Source organism: Euprymna scolopes, chromosome 19, assembly GCF_053919585.1.
Source record: "Euprymna scolopes isolate OS-2025 chromosome 19, ASM5391958v1, whole genome shotgun sequence".
NCBI lineage: Eukaryota > Metazoa > Mollusca > Cephalopoda > Sepiida > Sepiolidae > Euprymna > Euprymna scolopes.
In genome coordinates this window covers 48051305-48065329 of record NC_136500.1, presented here as the reverse complement: position 1 = coordinate 48065329, position 14025 = coordinate 48051305, and the positions used below count along the sequence as shown (strand labels likewise).

The 14025-nt window shown below is 31.2% G+C and overlaps 1 protein-coding gene across 1 annotated transcript in view; it reads right to left on the bottom strand.

Moving 5' to 3' along the window:
• Positions 1-2775: 2775 nt before the first annotated feature.
• Positions 2776-14025, bottom strand: part of LOC145303562 (RING finger protein 141-like) — an 89185-nt gene continuing 77935 nt past the window's right edge. The window contains exon 7 of the transcript XR_013873739.1: positions 2776-2910. The gene's annotated coding sequence lies outside the window, so the exon portion shown is untranslated. The remainder of the gene's footprint in view (positions 2911-14025) is intronic.

The window sequence follows — 14025 nt, the reverse complement described above, 5'->3', positions numbered from 1 at the left end:
CTACCGGGCAAATTATTCCTCGTAATATATAATATTCAAGAGAGAATTGATTCTATAATAACACATACGCAATCTGCATAAATTAAAATATCATGGTTACATGTATTGTATGCCCGTGCAATGCCAGGCGTCCAGCTAGTTTTACAACATTTAAAAAAGTCAATTGCAAATTGGACATTTCAAAAGTTTATTCTTCTCAATAAATCAAGATATCCTGATGACGACTTTTAAAAGTTCAGACATGAATAAAGCAACACACAATAAATTTTAGACATTTCCTTTATTCTTTATCTCACAAATTGAGAAAAATACTTTGATCCATGGACAGATTGATACAAATAAAATGTAACCGTTATGAGTTGTCTGTTTCAATTCAACAACATTGGTGGAAATTAATATTTGCTGCCCACATAACAAAAAAAAAATAAAATATTGGATCATGCAGCTAAGAAAAGTTTGGATAAAATCCGACAAAATGTAGAAATAAGTAGAAAAGGTTGGATAGATCGCAAAAATAAAAATCAACTCATACAGCGTGATTAATCCTGATGAAGTTTTCAGTTAATAAAGACGAAATATAAAATAACGTTATCTGATTGGATTTAATTTGTATTTTTAGTTCATCCATCTCTTCAATTATTTTACATATACAGACATACAATATATATGTGTGTGTGTGTGTGTGTGTGTGTGTGTGTGTGTGTGTGTGTGTGTGTGTGTGTGTGTGTGTGTGTGTGTGTGTGTGAAAAAGGTAAAAAGGAAAAACAAAATAGACACTGGAGTAAATCATCAAAAATTATAGCTTTACCAGTTTCATGTGGATCAACAAACGTCTTCAGAAAATAACATACCTGTGTTTAATTTTGTTTTCCTTTTGTTTTATCTTTTCATACATCCTGTCTCTACATTTCAGTATCTGATACTTTATCATGTAGTTTATTATTTCACACACATATGTGCATGTCTGCAATAGGAGAAATAACCAGAGTGCTCAATTATGAATTATATGTTTTATCCAGGGGCATCATACATTAGTTTAATCTTCCATTGATACCCTCGGTTTCGCCAAAACACTAGAAACTTAGCCTGCAGAGCTTAAGATAGCAAATATGACTGATTTTTCAGTCACAATAGTGTGGAAGTAACAGTCTAGCATAAGACTAACGTTATTCATATTATTTGTATTCATCGGACTACTGTCCTCATCTTGAGTGTGATTTTAAGACTAATGTTTGCAAATATGTACACAAGTTGTTTGCATAAAAACAATGTGTGTACATGTAGTTATGACTAATGCTAAAACCTAAAGGGCGTATACAGAAATATAGAGTATGAAGCAAAATAATTTATAGAAAATATTAATAGAAAAATAAACTTCAGCTTGTAACGTAATCACTGAATTAACATTCATTCAGATGAAAGATAGCAACATTTTCGTTTGCAATAATTTTTAAGTACACATATGCAAACATATGCTGGGGAGTTTGAATTAACAACTAGACACCACCCTCAAGGGTCGTCAGTCTCTCTGTACAAAAGTCAGACCAACATAAAGATACGTCACTCTATAAGTAAAATATTAACAGTATTTTGAAGCCAATTAAGCTCACCGCAACAGTTTTACATTAGCTCATACAAGCAATGGTGCACCCTCGCCAACTGGCATCAGTCCAAGTAACAACACTTAGCTAGATATTCCACCAGACTAAGTAACGTCTTATTCTGAAAACTAGTAACACCAAGATGATGCTGGGTTAAACAGTGGAGAGGGAAAAGATAATGAAATACCAAGGTTTTATGTGCGACATGAAAAGAAACTGGAATCTTAGGAAGATTGTCATAATTCCTGTAATTATAAGAGCAATCACATTCATGAAAAAGAATTTCAAAAACTACTTGTTGAATATACCCAGTGAACCAAGTGCCAGAGACATATAAACAATTCCACTTAAAGGGAAGGGACGATTAGAATCTTAAAAAAGATCTCTCGGTTGAAATGTATGAGAAAGCAGGTGAATGTCTGGCATCCAGTAGGATGCTCCATCCCCAGCTAGAATAAAAAAAAAAAATAAAAAATTGAAAAAAAAAAAAAGAAAGTGAGAGCGAATTACCTACTAGACACCATCCTCGACTGTCTTTGGCCTCTCTATATAAGGATTTACTCGGACAACCTGATACGAGAATATTTCACCTTAAAAATAAACCCTGATTCAAAATAATAAAGCATTCGATGCCAAAATAAGATCCCCTCGACACACCTATACACTGGGTCATACGAGGAATGGTGCACTTTCTATTAGTGGTGTTACAGCACGTAGCTGGATACTCCACTAGACCTGATGAATTCTTGTCCCGGAATCCAGTAAGACCAAGAGAGCACAAGAAAGGTATACTCTAATATAGTTTAATAGTTAATTGGGGAGAAGAAAATTAATGTGTTACGGATTAGTTACCAGTTATAGGCTGCATGTTCTAGTACTTGAGGGTCGAAGGTCGGCGTTTGTAGTTGTTACAGTGTAACAAAACAATCAACAATAAAGAGCATGTTTCACGAGTACATTTAAGAAGATTTAGAATAAAGCACATTGAAACAGATTTACATATATATATACAGGAGACATATATGTATACAGAAGTATTGAAGAACACAAGGTGTATTAGTGTATGTGTGCGTATGTATATTTCATGCATTAAGTTAATTGTTTTCCATACGTATGAGTTCATTGTATGTAAGCGTATATGAAGTAGAATGTTCATTGCGTATATATTCATGTGCATGTGTGTGTCTGGATTTGTTGAATGTTCATCGTGTATACGTACGTGAGTATACACGAGAGCTCACCCTTACCTTGAAAGGATTACACGGCTGCTGCAGACACGTGTGGAAAACTGCTTATATCACATCGGAAGCTAAATGAGAAAAGAAGATGTGTTCCTGTGGGCAGTTGGAATGGAAAAGATCGTAAGAGAGAACGAAATACAAAGTAGTACAAATGCTGCCTGCCGGCTGAAACAAAACTCATGACAAGGGCAGGTAACCGGTGTGTATTTGAAAGTGTGTGCATGTGTGCGATCTGAGTAAACACATATTTGGTAAAAGCATGTGCCCATAAATGTTCTTCCTTTCTTTGCTAACTTAATGTGTGCAAGATAGAGGAGAGTCTTGATTGAACATCAAATAACTATGTATTTCATATAGAGTTCAAGAAAATAGAAAGGGCTCCTTAATTTCTGTGAACTTGCACTAAAGTAAAACGAAAAAAAAAAAAAAAAAATGCGCATGCTAGCATCTATTTTAATTTAATTTTTATTTTAGACCCCCACCTTCCCTAAAAAAAAAAAAAAAATGGACTTTGTGGAAGTAATAATTCAATGGACTTGTGATGTGTTGAAAACCGAAACAAACAACCAACGGAGGATCAAACCAATGTATAGTGTTCATGGAAATTTTATATATACATTATATATATATATATATATATATATATATATATATATATATATATATATATATGAGAGACATTCCAAAAGTAAGGCCTCTTATTTTTTAATTCAAAAACTAAAACATTGAAGAGTTACAAAGTGGTACCATTAAAACGAGAGACCTTTCGTATTCCAGAATTTATCTTTCTACCATTCTCAATGCACCTTTGCCAGCGATCGTTGAATGATGCTTCGGTCGTAAAAATCTGAAGTACACTTTGTCACTTACATCTCTGTTGCCACTCTGAAATCGATGAAGCCATCTCCTAACTGTGCTAACATCAACTGCATCAGCTTCAAGCATTCAACAGGCGCCAGTAAATTTTTTCTGCATAGAGGAATTCAATAGCACATTTCTGTTTCTGATGCACATCCATGACAGGGGTTGCTTTCTTAGAGTCTCACACCATCAATATCTGCAACAGAGAGATGAAAATTTCAAATCATGAACATATAACTTCAGTTATCATAACAACGCAATTTGCCAATCCCTTCTGATCCATTCGGGCAGAATAAAAAATAGGAAGTATTACTTCTGAAATGTCTCGTTATATATATATATATATATATATATATATATATATATCACGCATTCAGTGGAAGAACAACCTAAGCACCAAAAGTTGAAATTTGGAGATTTTTGTTGCAAAACGCATAAAAGAGAATCTAATCACAAAAAAAAAAATCATTTGCTGAATTCAAAGTATTTATGTGAAAATAATTGCTTGAATATTTGATATACGTCTGTTTAAATATGGATACTTAAAACCATAGAGTTTAATTGCTCTTTACATATCAAAGGCGTTTGATAGGGTGCGTCATAAATGTCTACTCCACAAAATCTCCATCTATGGCCACACAGATAAAAAATCACTTAAAGTTTGAAAAACCTTTTACCAGAAAAGGTATAAAAGACATGTTCAATTTAAAACAGTTTAAGAAATTGGAAAACGTGTTTAAGCATTAATGAAAACAGCAAGTGCTCAGTGGCAGAACAACATAAGCGCCAAAAGTTGAAATTTTGAGATTTTTGTTGCAAAACGCATAGAATATCAAAGAGAATCTAATCGCAAAAAAATCATTTGCTGAATTCAAAGTATTTTTGTGAACATAAATGTTTGTGTATTTGATATACGTCAGTTGAAATGTGGATACTTATGACCATAGATTTTCTTTAAATTCTCTACTTAATTATGTTCTATTTGTTTTAATTTTTCCAGACTTGCAAATCAACGAGCACTAACATCATTGTTCATTAAAGTCGAACATCTAAAAAATTTTATTTTATAAGCCCTTTCAAATATGACTGGAAGAAAGAAAACAAGAAAGGCTGACCAATGAGAAAGAGAAACAGTAAAACGGAAGCGAAATAATGGAGAAGAATATGTCAGTTCTTCAAAATGCATTGTAGGAAAACACAGGCTTGGAGAAGCATATTCTTATAAGAAAAAATATATTTAAATAGTTAATAAATTCTTCCATTACACGATTATTAAACCCCATTTAAAGGCTCAAACAAGTATCATTATGCTCCAAATATTTAACCTCTTTTTTTGTGAAAAGTATCAAGTGTTCTTCCACTGAACGCGTCATATATATATATATATATATATATATATATATATATATCTTTAAATAAAATACGCAGAAGTTTCTCTAGAGCTCTTTCGGCTATCATCTCATCAGGAGGAAAATTGATAGCGTTGTACCAATATTTTAATCGTTTTTAAGTGACAATAAATTTAATTTTAGTTTGCCCCCATACTTTTGGCACATTCAATAGTTCCCCATTAGAACTCTTTAAACTTTCAAGATAATATTATTGTGTTCACTATCGATTTTCCTCCTGACGAGATGATAGCCGAAGAGCTCTAAAGAAACTTCTGCGTATTTTATTTAAAGCTTTATACAAATTTTGTACCTCCAAACATTTATTTAAATATATATATATATATATATATATATATATATATATATATATATATATATATCGTGTATGTACTGCTAAGGAGTTTATAAGCATTAAGATTTTCCCTTTCTTTTCATATCTTGTGTTGATGGTAAAAGTGTTTTCATGGCTCTGTGAATTAAGCATTTACCTATTTGCATGATATCACATTCTTTTAGGAGATGCTTGAGTTACTGGTGAGGTAGATCTGATGATTTCAAAACCCAAACATATACAGTGAGACAAGTTCATAATGACCGACCTCAGAGCATCGACCAGATGTATTTTATGATTTCTAACATTTTGATTTTTAAAGAGGATGCGCTTTTCAAAGATTAGTGTATTCAATTTTTTTTTTGTTTTTGTTTTTTAATTAACAAAATTCAATTAAAAAAAGTAATACATCAGAAGAAAATTGTTTTAAGCATTTTCATTAGATATTTTTGATTTTATATCATTTTTCCTTCGTTTAATTGGAGTTTAATAACTTTAATCTAAACTCCACAGCCTTGATAAAAACTGTCCCACAATTTAATAAGTTATCTCCCTTGCTTAATTACGAACTCTTTAGGCTATAACTATATGTACAAAACTATTTTAAACTGAGTAAAGCTTTGTTATTATATTGAAGCGATTAGCTTCCAAGTTGGCTACCAAATTTTATTAACTGTCTTGCCAAGTGATATCAGGGATAACTAATCCACCTCATTAATTGGTGTCTGATTTTCATGGATATTTTTCTTTCATTTTATTTTGCAAATTTTGTTTTCATTTTTTTTTCAGATTATTTTGCAAATAAATATTAGACATTAATTTGTTGCCATTTTTATTTAGGGTTAGTGGTATAGTTAAGAGAGAGTATGTTTGTGTTTTGTACAAAACAAATAATAAAATCAAACGGAATGAAATTGAAATATAGTGCAAATAAATCATAATAATGGTGCATCCAAAACTGAATAATATTCAGAATAAGGTTATTTGAGTCTGTGTGTTTTCTCGTTTTCGCATCAATTACAAATTATCAGTTATTCTTTACTAATATGTGATTGGCATCAAGTATTAAAATTGACTGTTTTGAATTTCCTATTGCACAAAATAATTTCATTACAAATAAAATTTGCCTTTTTTTTTCAGAATCAAGTTACATATTTTTTTTTTATTTTATGCCCAAGCAACACTGCGTAAGTAAAGCAAAAAAAAAATTGGGGTTATTCATATAACTTAAAACAAAGAAGAATAAAAGAATAAAGATTTATTTATCCAGTTTTCAAAAATCAGAATTAAAGAAAAAGAATAGTTTGGCAAACATTGGGAGCTTGTCCTTTGGTGTTATTGTACAACTGCAGCAGCAGCAGCACCCCGTGTTAATGTCCACTGATAGATATACATGTATAATTTATGGAAATACGGTTTTTTTTTTTGTTTTTTGTTTTTTCTACAGCAAAATAAAATTTAATTTGTTTATTTTTAACTTTTTATTAACTTTTTTTTTAAATGTTAATATTTAACGTTTCATTTAGTTTTTTGTTAATATTTTACTTAAAAAAATATCACCATCTTTGCATTATAAATAAGATTCTAATTTTTAAATTTAAAATAATAAAGCAAAGTCAAATTAAAGCAGGATATTTTTACACCTTTCGTCGCTACGCCATGAAAGAAAGAATTTAAAAAAAAAGATTTTTTTTATGCAATTGCCTACTAACATTTTGAAAATATCAAGTGAAAAAAAGTAAAATGATCGCCTCATTTTTGACCACATATCGTAGGACAAATGGCAAACGTAATGTATCAGCCTGCTCCTGGAAAAAGGTATGTTAAGTCTCAGATCTCAATTTATGGACTAAAAGCTGTGGACAAGTTCACTTACTTGAGCAATATTCTGTTAAGGGCAGTACACATAGCCGATGAAGCTGATTGCAGGATAGCTGCCTTTGGACGTCTCAAAACCACTGTGAGAGCATAGAGGAATTTGGCTGCAGACCAAACTCCACGTATACCAGGCTGTGACTCTTACGATCCTCATGTATGCTTGTGAAACTTAGATGGTATATGTCAGACATGCCAAGAAATTGAACCATTTCCATATTACCTGCATCTGTAGAATGTTAAAAATCAAGTGGCAAGACACAATAACAGACACAGAGGTTTTAGCTCGGTCAAACCTTCCATTAGTACACACCATGTTACAGCAGTGCCAGGTTCGTTGGGCAAGTCATATATACCGCATGTTTGATTCAAAGTTCCCAAAACAGCTCCTTTATGGTGAACTGTCCAAAGGAAAAAGACTTGCAGGAGGACAACAGAAACAGTTCAAGGACAATTTGAAGGTTTCCCTCAAACAGTGTGGTTTGTATTCTAACTCATGGTAAAAACTAACCCAAGCCAGATGTTCCTGGCATGTCACAACTCACAAAGAGGCTACAATCGCTGAATCCGCACGTAATGAAAAATGCAAAAGAAAACGGGACATTTAAAAAAACAGAGCAATCAACATCTCTTATACAGAATTATCCCATAAGTGTCCAACATGCAGGAAATATTTCAGAGCTCGAATCAGTCTAACAAGCCATCTTTGAACCCACAGAACAATTGCATTATCACGGTCATCTTCACAAGCAATGGACGGACATCATCATCATAGGACAGAATGGGGTAATTATTTTTATATTTCTAAAATGGCTTCCATATGGTTACTTGTTTTTTTCCTGCTATATGATCAAGAACTGGGTGATCGTTAATGCTTTCTGGTTATGAAGTGAGTGATCATTTTGTGGTAGACTCATAGGAAAATAGGCGCTTTTGCAATCGTTATTGTGTTGAGAGGAATAACCAACAAATTCGTTGGGTTTTTCATACAAAAATTTAGGATGTTAATTACAGAGGAATTGTTATTTCTTTGAATACATTTCTTGTTTACTACTTTTTTTATTAAGAAAAGGCAACTTAAAAGAATCATAAAAATAGAGATGTGACTCTTTAAAAATGCAATGATAACATTTATTAATTACAACTTTAATGGTAAGTACTCTGACAGACTCTGATCACTAGTATCTCCTCAATGCCCAATATTCTTGACAAACCAGACAAGCAGCAAAATCCCACCCTTACACTAGATGCTGCAAAGCCTTCTACAAAAATAGCTTCTTCTCTCAAAGTACTCGACTTTGGAATTCCCTCCTAGGCCCCTGCTTCCCTTACTGTACTGACATGCAGAAGTTCAAGTGTTATGTGAACGGATAGCTCACTATCAAACTCCCTACATAGCATCCCTGCAAAGCTGGTTCCAAATACTTACAACTTAGTTGCACTGTGTTTGTTTGGGGTGAATAAATAAACGATAAAAAAAAAATAAATAAATAAATAAATACCTCAGCAATTACCGCATTTTCAATCATTTTTTTATGTTAAAGCTTAAAATTTTTGTTATGAATCTTATAAGATTAGCATCGTTTTTTCCCCCTTTTTTCTGTTATCAATGTTTTTTTTATAATATTAAAACTTTGTTACATAAAATAAAGTACATAAAAAAATCATTTATTCTTACAATTACTTGAATGTTTTGTTTAGTAAAAAAAAAAAAATTACAATATCGTTTTATTTTACATTTTTTTGTTATTAATATTATAAAACGTTTTCTTTGTTTTTGTTTTTTTTTTTTTTGCATTAAATAAAGTAGTTGGATGTTGTACTCAAATCTTTAATAAGTCGTTACGCTTGTTTAATAAGTATTATTGTCAAATTTTTAAACAGTTGCATCTTTTTTTTTTTACAATTCATCGAACTATTCTTAATAAAAAAATATTGTAAAAAAAAAAAAAAAAAAAAGTGGTCGAAAAAAATAAATAAATGAGTAAATAATTCCTCTGAATTAGCGTCCTAAATTCTCGTATGAAAAAGTGAACAAATCTATTTTTTCAGCTACCATACCTAATAGCACTGATGTTTATGCCTATAGTATTTGCTATAGAAAAGTAAGGGTTATCCTTTACGGAGATGGTCCCGACGTCCGCCTCGTTCTGAGTTCGGGGAGAGGCCGCCTGACGTAAGCGGTGTCGAGACAGAAAATTACCCTAACCCTAAAATATGCGATATGTCCCAGACAGATGCTTTTACAAATATTGTGAAACAATTCGCAGAATTTTACAGGGTTAACTAACCTCGTGAAACTATTCTAATCATGTGGATTGTTTTGTTTTTTTTGTTTTTTTTTTAATTCTAATTATTTGAACTGTTTATTTTGTAAAATTCCGATTATTTGAACTCTTGAATTATCTAAAATTTGAACTGTTTATTTTGTAAAATTCTAATTATTTGAACTGTTTATTTTTTAAAATTCTAATTATTTGAACTGTTTAAAATAAAAAAAAATTAAATCTAATTATTGGAACGGTTTTTTTTTTAAGTTAACAACTTGGCACTTTATTGAAGGGGTACTTTTCTGCTTCGACACCGCCTACGTCAGACGGCCTCTCCCCGAGCTCAGAACGAGGCAGACGTTGGGACCATCTCCGTAAAGGTTATCCAAAGTAAGATTTACTTCAACATTGAATATGTAATTGCAAAATTAAATTTCATTTTTATTTTTTTTCCCCCTGAACAGCATGAGAACAAAGACTAAACCTCCCCCTGTTAACCTGTACGGATAGGGTTCCGACGTCCCGCCTTGTTCTGAGTTCGGGGGAAAATCGTCTGACGTGACGGTGTCGAGGTGAAAAATTACCCCTTCAATAAAGTGCCGAGTTGTTAACTTTAGAAAACAAAAACAGTTCAAATAATTAGATTTTTTTTTATTTTCACAGTTCAAATAATTAGAATTTTAAAAAATGAACAGTTCAAATAATTAGTATTTTTTACCCCTTTATAAACTCCACATATAATTAGAATTTTTGGTATACCGATTTTTTTTTTTAATTCAACAGTTCAAATAATTAGAATTAAAAATAAATAAACAGTTCAAATAATTAGAATTAAAATAAATAAATAAATAAACAGTTCAAATAATTAGAACAAAAAAAACTTTTGTTGTCATGCATGCGCCCTCGGTTGTATTTTCTTTTCGTTACGACACCGACTTCGATCTATCTCCACAGTTATTCCGGGGCCCCTTAATTTTGTTGCGGTTGCTAATAATTCCTTTATGTGTAGAGTACCTCCAACAATAATTTTGTCCCTTTTTACTTCTGTCATTTGTCTTTGGCAAATGACGCACATAGGTCCTTTTCGTAAGATGTTATTTTCTCGTAAGAAAATTTTCGCCTCATTTGTAACAACTTCAAAATTTGCTCATGCTTGTCAAATCCATGCTGAAGGGGTTTTAGGGTTAGGGTAATTTTCTGCCTTGACACCACTTACGGCAGACGGCTTTTTTCCGAACTCAGGACAAGGCGGGACGGCGGGACCCTATCCCCTCCACCTCCTCCAGAAAAAAAAATAAATAAATAAAATAATAAATTTATTAAACAAAACATTTAACTTTTAGTTGATGATTTTAGTAATCTTAGATTTGAACAGATTGAGCAATAGAGTAGAGTTAAAGTTTAAAATTACGTACATGAATTTTCTGAAACAGCAGCCGTAAAACTGAAAGACCAGAGCCGCCACTGATTATGTGTGCAGTAAGAGTAATAAAAACAAACCAAAAAAATAACAGAAATGAATAATATTCACCATGTGGGAGTAACATTTACTTCAAAATCGAAGACATAATTAAGATAAACAAGTTAAACAATAAACTCACAATGAATGAACTTTCGCCTATATGAACAAGTAACAAAAATAAACAGATCAAGGGCGACTACTCTCTGTGGGGTTGTTTCCCTTGGCTTGAAAAATTTTAACCTAATTAAATTGAATATAAGAACGGGCAAAGAATAAATAAAATCAAATATAAAAAAAAAAATTTAATTATAAAATATAAGTAATTAAAAAAAATGGGGGTTTGTATTACTGTACACATAGATTCTAAAACGTTGTCAAAAAAACAAATATATAACAAAATGTTATCAAAGGCAAGATAAGTTACTTTTCTACCAAACTGGATATATTTTTCGTGTTTTTATTTAATCTAACATGTTTATTCAGCTCGAAAACCATAGTATTTACCGATGTATTGGAAAATTTAAGATGGCGTCTGACTCTCTCTTCAACACGGTAAGTTTGGGAAAAGGTGTTATAAGTAAAAAACTGGATAAAATATTGTTAAAAACTCGCTCAATACATGTTACCGTGACATAGGTTGACATATATTCGGCGGGTTTTTAATAGTATTTTGTCTAGTTTTTTTTTTTTATTATTATTATTATTATTATTTATAACACCTTTTCCCAAACTTACCGTGTTAAAGAGAGAGGCGCCATCTTCAATTTTCCAATACATCGGTAAACCCTGCATGTTTTTCGAGCTGAATAAACATGTTACATTGAATAAAAACACGAAAAATATATCCAGTTAGGTAGAAAAGTAACTTATCTTGCCTTTGATAACATTTACTTGTTATATATTTGTTTTTTGACAACTTTTTAAAATCTATGTGTACAGTAATACAAACCCAAGGTAAATTTTTAGTTTACCGACCCCTCGGCATTCACCTTTAATTTGTCGACATATAGGTTTTCAGGTACGCTGAGGACTAGGTACGGGCAAAATGAATGCCGATGCTCCAAAGGTATAAACATTTTGACCCCTCCCTTTACTTAAAAAAGTCACTAAAAATCAGGAAATTAACCAATTTTAATGAAATTGTCAGTATTTATCAAATAATGATCGCGGAATATAATGAACTAATTATTTTTATTTAAATCTTAGTGAAAATGTATTATTTTGTTTAAACAAAAAATATCTTTACTAAAGTTATGGTTTTCAGTAGTAAATAAAAAAACGCAAGAATTTATTTTTGATTTTTTTTATATAAATAAAGCATCGTAATTAAATAAACAATGCTTAATTCAATTGTGTAACAATAAAAGTAAAATAATTTTTACAGGAACATTACGAAAAAAGCCCCTAAAATCTGTATTAATGAATTCGATATAACTCGAAGAAAAATGAATTTCTCGAACTACCGATATTACCATTGAATTAAGCATTGTTTATTTAATATTTCACAAAAAAATTATAATTGCAAAAAATATTTCTGCTTTTTGTTCTAAATTACAAATTTCGCATAATTTTTATATGCAAGATTTTAATAATTTCCTTGCTCGTAAGAATGTGAAACTTTCAGCGTAACATATGTTTTATATAATATTGAACAATAATTAAAAAAAAAAATTCATTCAAAAACAGGAATATAGAAAAATAATTAAATTAAAAAATGGAAAAATTTATACAAACGTTCAGAATAGGAATGTATGGATGCACGTCTGGGAAAAAAGAAAAATATCACACACACCTCTTCCTCTCTTTTAATTACATGACGTAATGTTCAGTCTTTCGACTGCCTGAAATTTTGGGCCTCCGTATATTCCGTGTTTAGAAAACCTTTAGTTTGTTGTGTTTTGCGAAGGACAGAATCACTCGGTTTTGGACTAATTAATTTATGTTTCGTACAAACAAGGTGTTTGGTTTTTTTTTTTAATTTAATTCAATATCTTAGGACTTTACTAATTATCGTTGAAATAGACCGAGAAAACTAATATTTATATTTTAAAAGAATTTTACAATGAATTTATTTAACTTCAAAATTTAGCTGAATTGAGTAGCTCACCGTCAAAACATTTTTCATAACTTTTTTTTTTTTTTTTTTTTTCACGTGTACAAATATTTTTTTCCTTTTGGAAATTAAGTTTAGTCCTTAATCTTTCAAATACAGTCAAAAAGTAGTCGGAAAATTATGACAAATCGGCTTTAAAAACTAGGTCCCCCTATTTTTGTCCGCCCATTTTTGCCCGTACCTACTGAGGACGAATATCGTATTTATTTTGGTGCAAACACGCAGTTATTTGAAGACATTCAGTATCCAACGTAATCCCTATTATTTTTAATGGCAGCCATCTTGTTTTCCAATAACGAAAAAACGCCAAAAAAAAAAAAAAAAAGCTTAATATGACACATGTAACTGGAATCGCCTCTTTCCCACCACCGGCGTTGGCGCAAAAAAAAAAAAAAAAAAAGGTTTATTGGAGGGGGGAAGGGGTAAATTCCAAGAAATCTTGAACGAAAGGAAAGAACGTAAAGACCACAAATTAAAAGCAGTATTTAGAATAATATTTATTAAAATAAATTAAAAGGTAAATATTACCTTTTGCTACAACAGAACATCGACCACTAATTTGTTTTTTTTAGGGATACTTGATGTTGCTGGCTACAAATCTGATGATCAAATCCATCGCAAATTTACAGTTTGCATGGTACTAACCCCTTTTAATTGATCTAAAAAAATTAAGTTTCCACAAGCAGTTTACAAAAGCATATTTTATGTTTTTCATTCTTTTTTTTTTGGAAGGGAGTATTCGATTATAGAACTTGTGTAGTTGAAAAGGTGCTTCTGAAGTTTGATTAACCGTTTTTCATAAGTAATGCGCCAACATTTACCGAGTAGAATACTGTTTAACATTTCACAGAAATTCTGTGTTTACATTTATAAAAATTAT